At 37.5% G+C, this 7,627-nt stretch overlaps 1 pseudogene; it reads left to right on the forward strand.

Annotated features, from left to right (window-relative positions):
- The first annotated feature begins 821 nt into the window (after positions 1-821).
- Positions 822-7,280, forward strand: LOC107820110 (pleiotropic drug resistance protein 2-like; annotated as a pseudogene).
- The last annotated feature ends 347 nt before the right edge of the window (positions 7,281-7,627 follow it).

Raw genomic sequence — 7,627 nt, forward strand, 5'->3', positions numbered from 1 at the left:
CTCCTGCATGATAGGGGATGATACTCTTTCTTTTTCTTTTTTTTCTCACTAGTAACGTGAAAAGTTTGCTCCAATTAATTTAATGTTCCATTCAGTGGCATAGCCATACTATGTCAGGGTAGTCTTCCCTAAAAAATTACACTATATATATAAGTCAAATACTATTTTATATGACTATATATTATATTTTGAACACCCTTAACATAATTGAGAGTGAGGTAAGTACAAGGTGTTCACAGTGATATATTATTCACCAATTCAAAGTTATTTGCCCATCTTGTTTGCCAAAATTAAACGTATGGTCTATTTGACTCTTTTTCAATCTAATTTTTAAAATAAAATAACTTTTAAAACTTAAAATTTATATACAGATAAGTAACTAACCTTAAAAGTTGTTTTTTAATTAAAAATTATTTCTTAAACAAATTTTATAATTTAAAAGTCGAGCTTTTCAAAAATTTCTACAACAATACAAACCCTCTCGACTCTTTCTTTTCTTTAATTTTATGCTTACTTTTATTAGTAAAATTTCTATTATTATCTTTTTTATATTAATTTTGATTATAAAATTACAATTCGAATAAAAGTATTTTTATTGTTCAACTAAAAGTTGGTTAGATTGATTTTAAAAACTTTGGCGCATCATTCATAGATAAAAATTATTAACTTATTTAAAGTTTGAACTCACCATATAAGATTTGTGGCTACTCCACTACTTCCATTAAAACTAAACATGCAATTATTAAAGACAGTTGGAAACTTTCTTGATTTGTGGGTCCATTGTTAAAATCTTGAATTTCCCATTTTAAGTTTGTACTCTGAAGTGCACTACTTGGGTCTTATTGCAAATTAGAGAGTTGGACTAATGTGTATAGTTGTATTACTCCCTCCATTCCGTGTCCAACCAAAGAGAAAGGTTTCACTTAAATTGGAACGGAGGTAGTATTTCTTAGTGATTGTGCAATAATTAAGGTTGCCAGAAAATTGGATATTTTTTTCTTACTTTTTTGTTTCTTTTCACACGTTTGTTCCAAGTGAATTTCAATTTTTTGCGGGTGGCAGAAAATTCACTGAAACAGAGGATTTAAAGGTTTTTTTTTTTTTTTGTTGAGATTCTTGGACTTGGAGAGGGTAAAAAATGGAGGGAACATTAGGCCGGCCGGATGAGCTGGCCAAGTCACTGAGCCGGCGGTCCATGAGTAAGAGCGGTCGAAGGCCGAGTTTTGGATCAATAAGTGGAAGGAGTTGGGCATCAGCTAGTGTTAGAGAAGTGTTTAGTGCAGCAACAGGAGGTGATGTTTTTCAAACAAGTGCAAGGGAAAATGATGATGAAGAAGAGCTTAAATGGGCTGCTATTGAGAGACTTCCTACTTATGATAGGCTAAGGAAAGGAATTTTGAAGCAAACATTGGATGATGGACAGGTTAATTATCAACAAGTTGATGTTGCCAATCTTAGGTTGCAAGATAGGAAACAGCTCTTAGAAAGTATTCTTAAATTTGTTGAAGATGATAATGAGAGGTTCCTTACTAGACTCAGAGACAGGACTGATAGGTGAGTGGAACATAAATTAGTAACAAATTTCCTTGATCTTAGTGTTTTTTTATTGAAGTGAGCCTTGGAGCAACAATAAAGTTGTCTCCGCCTAACATTTAGTTTAGGGATTCGAGTCGTGGAATCAGACACTAAGGCTTGTGTTAGGGTAGGTTGCCTACGTCACACCCCTTTGAAAATTTGGGGTGCAGTCTATTGCCGGACCCTTCGTAAATGCAGGATGCAAGCATCGGGCTGCCGTGCCCGCAGTGTTTTATATTGTTTCCTGGTTCAACATTATGTGTTAATCAAATGATTTTTGTTTTGCATGGAACAGAGTTGGAATTGAGATTCCGAAGATCGAAGTTCGGTTCGAGCATCTTTGTATTGATGGAGATGCATATGTGGGATCTAGAGCACTGCCTACTCTCTGGAATGCTTCCATCAATTTTGTGGAGGTACTATTTCTTCTTCTAAATGTAATCTTCAATAATTTAGATTGATAGTACATTGACAATAATGCCTTTGTTTCCCTCGCTTTTATTGTACTTGTTAAAAGCTTGTAAACTTTGGTACTTGTACTGGTGAATTGATTTGTTTTTAATGTTCAAATTTGATAGGGGTTTCTTGAAAAGATCAAGATTGTCCCTTCAAAGAAAAGGGTTGTCAACATACTGCACGATGTGAATGGAATCGTCAGACCTTCAAGGTATGTTCATCAAATGAAAAGTTGCATTCAAAGTTAATATTTGAGTCTAAATTGTGGGCAGTCAAGGACTCAAGGTTTATTGCAAGTAGTGCACCGTTGGTTAAAGAAAAGCAACATATTTTCCAATTAGTATATCACACATACTTTACTCAGTGTGATTTAGCATGGTTGGGACGGGCTTGGAGCTCATATATTGATTCTGTGGTTTTTTCATTTTACAGGTTGACGCTACTTCTGGGGCCGCCGGGTGCTGGGAAAACTACATTGTTAAAAGCACTTGCTGGGGTGCCAGACAAGGACATAAGAGTGAGTGACTTTTGAATTTTCAACGCGTGACCTGAAAGTTCTAATTGAGTGGTGTTTTGCTGACAATGTATTCTTTTAAGTGAATGGAAGAATCAGTTACTGTGGTCATGAACTGTCAGAATTCATCCCTCAAAGGACATGTGCTTATATTAGTCAGCATGACCTTCATCACGGAGAGATGACAGTTAGAGAGACGTTGGATTTTGCAGGACGTTGTTTAGGAGTTGGAACAAGGTATGAGCTCCTTACCGAATTGTCAAGGCGTGAAAAGGAAGCAGGAGTCAAACCTGATTCTGAGATAGATGCATTTATGAAAGCTACAGCTGTTGCAGGCCAAGAATCTAGTTTGGTCACGAACTACGTTCTTAAGGTTAGACTCCTGATTGCACTCGTAACTAGTCCTGCATGTACAAATCCACCTAAAACTGATTAATGAACTGAATTACAGATACTCTGGATGGATATCTGTGCTGATACATTGTGCGGTGATGAAATGAGAAGGGGTATCTCTGGTGGACAGAAGAAGCGGCTCACAACAGGTATGTACAATATCGCATCAATCAAGGGAAGACCCTCGTACAAGCTTTATTTTGGGATTTTTCATTTTTGGCCCGGCAGCCCAAAACATATAAACTGATTATGTATATTATATGTATGTTTATGCTTAATATACAAAACATATACATTTGCCGGCTATTATTTTTTTTGGGCGGCCCAAAAATGTCCCCTTTATTTTCTTCTTTTTTATCCGCAGCGTCTATCCAGCTTGCTGGGTTTCTTCTAGTGCATGTGCCTTGTAACAACATTTAATGTGAAATTTATTTTTCACTGAATGCAGGAGAAATGTTGGTTGGCCCTGCTAAAGTTTTCTTCATGGATGAAATATCAACTGGCCTTGACAGTCTACAACATTTCAAATTGTGAAATACATGAGGCAGATGGTCCATATCATGGATGAACCATGACAATCTCTCTTCTTCAACCTGCACCAGAAACCTATGATCTTTTCGATGACATTATATTGCTTTCCGAGGGAAAGATTGTCTACCAAGGTCCACGTGAGAATGTCCTGGAGTTTTTCGAGAGTGTTGGATTTAAATGCCCAGCAAGGAAAGGAGTTGCTGACTTTCTGCAAGAGGTTACTTCTTTAAAGGACCAAGAACAGTATTGGTTCAGAAAAAATGAACCTTACCAATATATTTCAGTGGCTGAATTTGCAGAACGCTTTAGTAATTTTCATGTTGGGCGACAGCTTTCTGATGACCTTGGAGTTCCTTATGACAAGAGCAAAGTCCATCCTGCTGCACTGGTCACTTAGAAGTACGGTATCTCCAACATGGAACTCCTCAAGGCATGCTTATCGAGGGAATGGCTGTTGATGAAGCGGAATCCCTTCTTATACATATTCAAGACATTCCAGATTACTGTGATGTCAATAATTGCCTTCACAGTATTCTTTAGGACACAGATGAAAGTTGGTCAGATGGCGGATGGAGGCAAATTTTATGGGGCCTTGTTTTTCAGCCTCATCAATGTGATGTTTAATGGTACAGCAGAGCTTGCACTTACCGTTTTCAGACTTCCTGTGTTCTTTAAACAGAGAGATTCCTTGTTTATCCAGCTTGGGCTTTTGCTCTTCCCATTTGGCTTTTAAAAATTCCCCTTTCTTTCATGGAATCACTGATATGGATAGTACTTACTTATTACACCATCGGATTTGCTCCTGGTGCAAGTAGCTATATTCTCCGTTCACTTCTGGCAACCAAAAATTCTTTGTGGTAAAATGTGGTGTATTTGTTAGGCTGCTGAGTCGTGATATCTGGTCAATGTGAATTTATGATGCACATTTAACAATTAGTTTAGGAACTATTAAGAATTCAAACTTACATTTTTGCGCCTACAATATTTTCAGGTTTTTTTGCCAATTCTTGGTATTTTTTGCTTTGAATCAGTCGGCCCTGTCTCTCTTTCACTTTATTGCTGCACTTGGAAGGACTCTAGTAGTTTCTAGCACATTTGCAACTTTCACGATACTCATAGTTTTTGTGCTTGGTGGTTTCATTGTTGCAAAAGGTCAGTTTTCTGTTTTTCTCTTGGGAATTTGTAAAACTTCTCAGTTCTGATAAAGAGTGCTCTTTATAGTCTTGGACTATAGGTGCAGATAGATCTACAAAATTGACAATTTCATTTGCATGTCCAATTTTGCGAGTTCAATATTTTTTGAATGCGTGCTTATGTATTGGTGCAGATGACCTGGAACCATGGATGAAATGGGGCTACTATATATCTCCTATGACATATGGACAGAATGCGATAGCTATCAATGAGTTTCTGGACGAAAGATGGAGTAATGTAAGGTCTAACATTAGTTTATAAATAGCGACATATGTTGGTTTGATTTCTCGCATCAACATTGATTATCTTGACACATCCTATTTTATGCTCTTTGCAGCCCAACAATGACATGAGATTTTCTGAGCCAACTGTGGGTAAGGTTCTTCTCAAGGCTAGGAGCATGTATACAGAAGACCATGTGTTCTGGCTCTGTGTTGTTGCCCTATTTGCGTTCTCGTTTTTGTTCAACTTTTGCTTTATCTTGGCACTGACATACCTAAACCGTAAGTCCCAAATTTTCTACACTATTTAAAGGTTCAGAATCTGCCTTTGGTTCTGATAAGTTCATGTAAGAAAAATGCAGCATTTGGAGACTCCAGATCAGTTATTTCCGAGGATGACAAAAGTAAAAAAAATAAGCGAACAGGGTGGACTTCAGCATCTTCAGCTCCTATGACTGAAGGTTGAGGCTCTCGTACAATTATCCAGTTTTCATGTCTACAGCTTTTATTTATATATAATGAAATAGATAAGACTCTTGAGAATATCTTAAGGATTTCAAACATCCAGTTTTTTCCCCATCTTGAGCTCTGATGCAAAGAACACCTCTTTCATTAACCTTGTGAAGTAATGAGTATTTTATGGGGTCCATACGTCACCTACTACATTGAAAAAAAGAAAAAGAAAGAGGAGTGATTGACGGGGAGAAAAACAAAACTGTGGGCGCCAGTGGTTTGCAATTGCAAATTGCAATGAACCAATTTATCTTATTGGTTTCTTGGGCAGCAATGATGGCTATAAATAGCAGCCTCATTCTCTCAATTCAGACACACCAAATCGAGAGAAGCAACAGAGAGTTAGAGAGAGTAATCTACAGATTGTAGTATGTGAGATAAATAGCGAGTGAGAGTAATATTGTAGTGAGGTGTTTAAAAAAAAGAGTGTTATTTCTTTCGAAGTTGTAGTAGTTTCTTGACACTACCAAGTTGTAATATTATAGTGGTATTATATTGCTCCGCTCGGGTATTGTAATTTACCCCGTTAAAATATTTGGTGTCGTTGTTACTCTCTTGTGTCATTGTTATTTACCGTGAATATTATTCCTGGGCGGGATATATTATTTTTTATCCCAACAACGTGGTATCAGAGCCATGGTGAATAATGGTCCGATGTCCTTTCAGTATCCCCGTCTCACAAAAGATAATTATGAGAAATGGTGTCTACGTATGAAAGCCATTCCTGGCTCCCAAGATGTGTGGGAAATCGTAGATAGAGGGTATGCAAAACCCGATAATGAGGAAGCTCTGCCTCAAAATGAAAAAGATGTCTTGGCAAAGACAAAGAAGAAAGATCAACAAGCCCTCACGCCCATCCACCAATGCCTGGATGATGCCATGTTTGAGAAGGTAGCGGATGCTACCACCTCAAATGAAGCTTGGGAGATTTTACAAAATTCTCTCCAAGGAGTTGACAAGGTAAGGAAGGTAAAACTTCAAACTCTAAAGGCTGATTTTGAAGTTTTAAAAATGAAAGAATCTGAATGCATTTCAGATTATTGTTCAAAAGTTAAGGTTGTTGTAAATCAATTGAATAGATACGGGGAGGACATAGAAGATGTCCGTGTGGTAGAAAAGATCCTCCGCACTTTAACACCAAAATTTGATTTTGTGGTGTGTGCTATTGAGGAGTCTAAAAATTTAGACTCTATGACAGTGGAGCAATTGGAGGGTTCTTTACAGACCCATGAAGAAATGATCAAAAGGAGACAAGAAGTGGCACTAGAGCAACTTCTTAAAACTCAGGCATCCTTCAAGGATTATGGAGGTGCAAAAAGCTATCGAGTGAAAGGACGAAGACGAGGCCGTGACGGTCATGGAAGAGGAAGAAGTAATGGTAACAACTTCAACAATGAAGTTAAAATCCACCAAACTTTCAGAGGTCGTGCTCGCGGACAAAGAGGAGGAAGAGGGCGTGGCTACTATCAAGAAAATAACGGACAAAGGTATGACAAATCAAAAATTAAGTATTATAATTGTCATAAATTTGGCCATTACTCTTGGGAATGTCGTAGCAATGTTGAAGAAAAAGCTAACCTTGTTGACGACAAGAAAGAAGAAGTTGAGTCAACGTTGTTGATGACACTCAAGGAAGAAGACAGAGATGATTGCAGCTCGTGGTATTTGGACAATGGAGCAATCAATCATATGTGTGGATGAAAAGAAAAGTTTGTGGAGATCAATAAAACGGTGAGAGGTAATGTGTCCTTTGGAGATACCTCAAAGATTCAAATCGAAGGGATAGGTACGATTGTGATCTCCTGTAAAGATGGTAGTCACAAGTTAATTCAAGATGTTTATTATGTGCCAAATTAAAAAGTAATATTTTGAGTTTGGGCCAACTTCTTGAAAAGGAATATGACATCCACATGAAAAATATGCATCTTTGGCTTAGAGACTCAAGTGGAATTCTAATTGCTAAAGTGCATATGGCAAAGAATAGATTATTTTCTCTGAATCTTAAAACAATTGATGCAAAGTGTTTGAAGGCTAATGTGCAAGATGAATCATGGTGTTGGCACATGCGATTTGGGCACTTGAATTTTGAAGTGCTCAAAACAATGGGGGAAAAGAACATGGTGCATGGGATGCCATCAATCAGCTATCCCAATCAATTGTGTAAAGCTTGTCTTCTTGGAAAACATGCAAGGAGGAGTTTTCCAAAGGAGGCCATGTCAAGATCAACCAA

The sequence above is a fragment of the Nicotiana tabacum genome, chromosome 11 (genome assembly GCF_000715075.1).
Source record: "Nicotiana tabacum cultivar K326 chromosome 11, ASM71507v2, whole genome shotgun sequence".
In the NCBI taxonomy this organism is placed as follows: Eukaryota; Viridiplantae; Streptophyta; class Magnoliopsida; order Solanales; family Solanaceae; genus Nicotiana; species Nicotiana tabacum.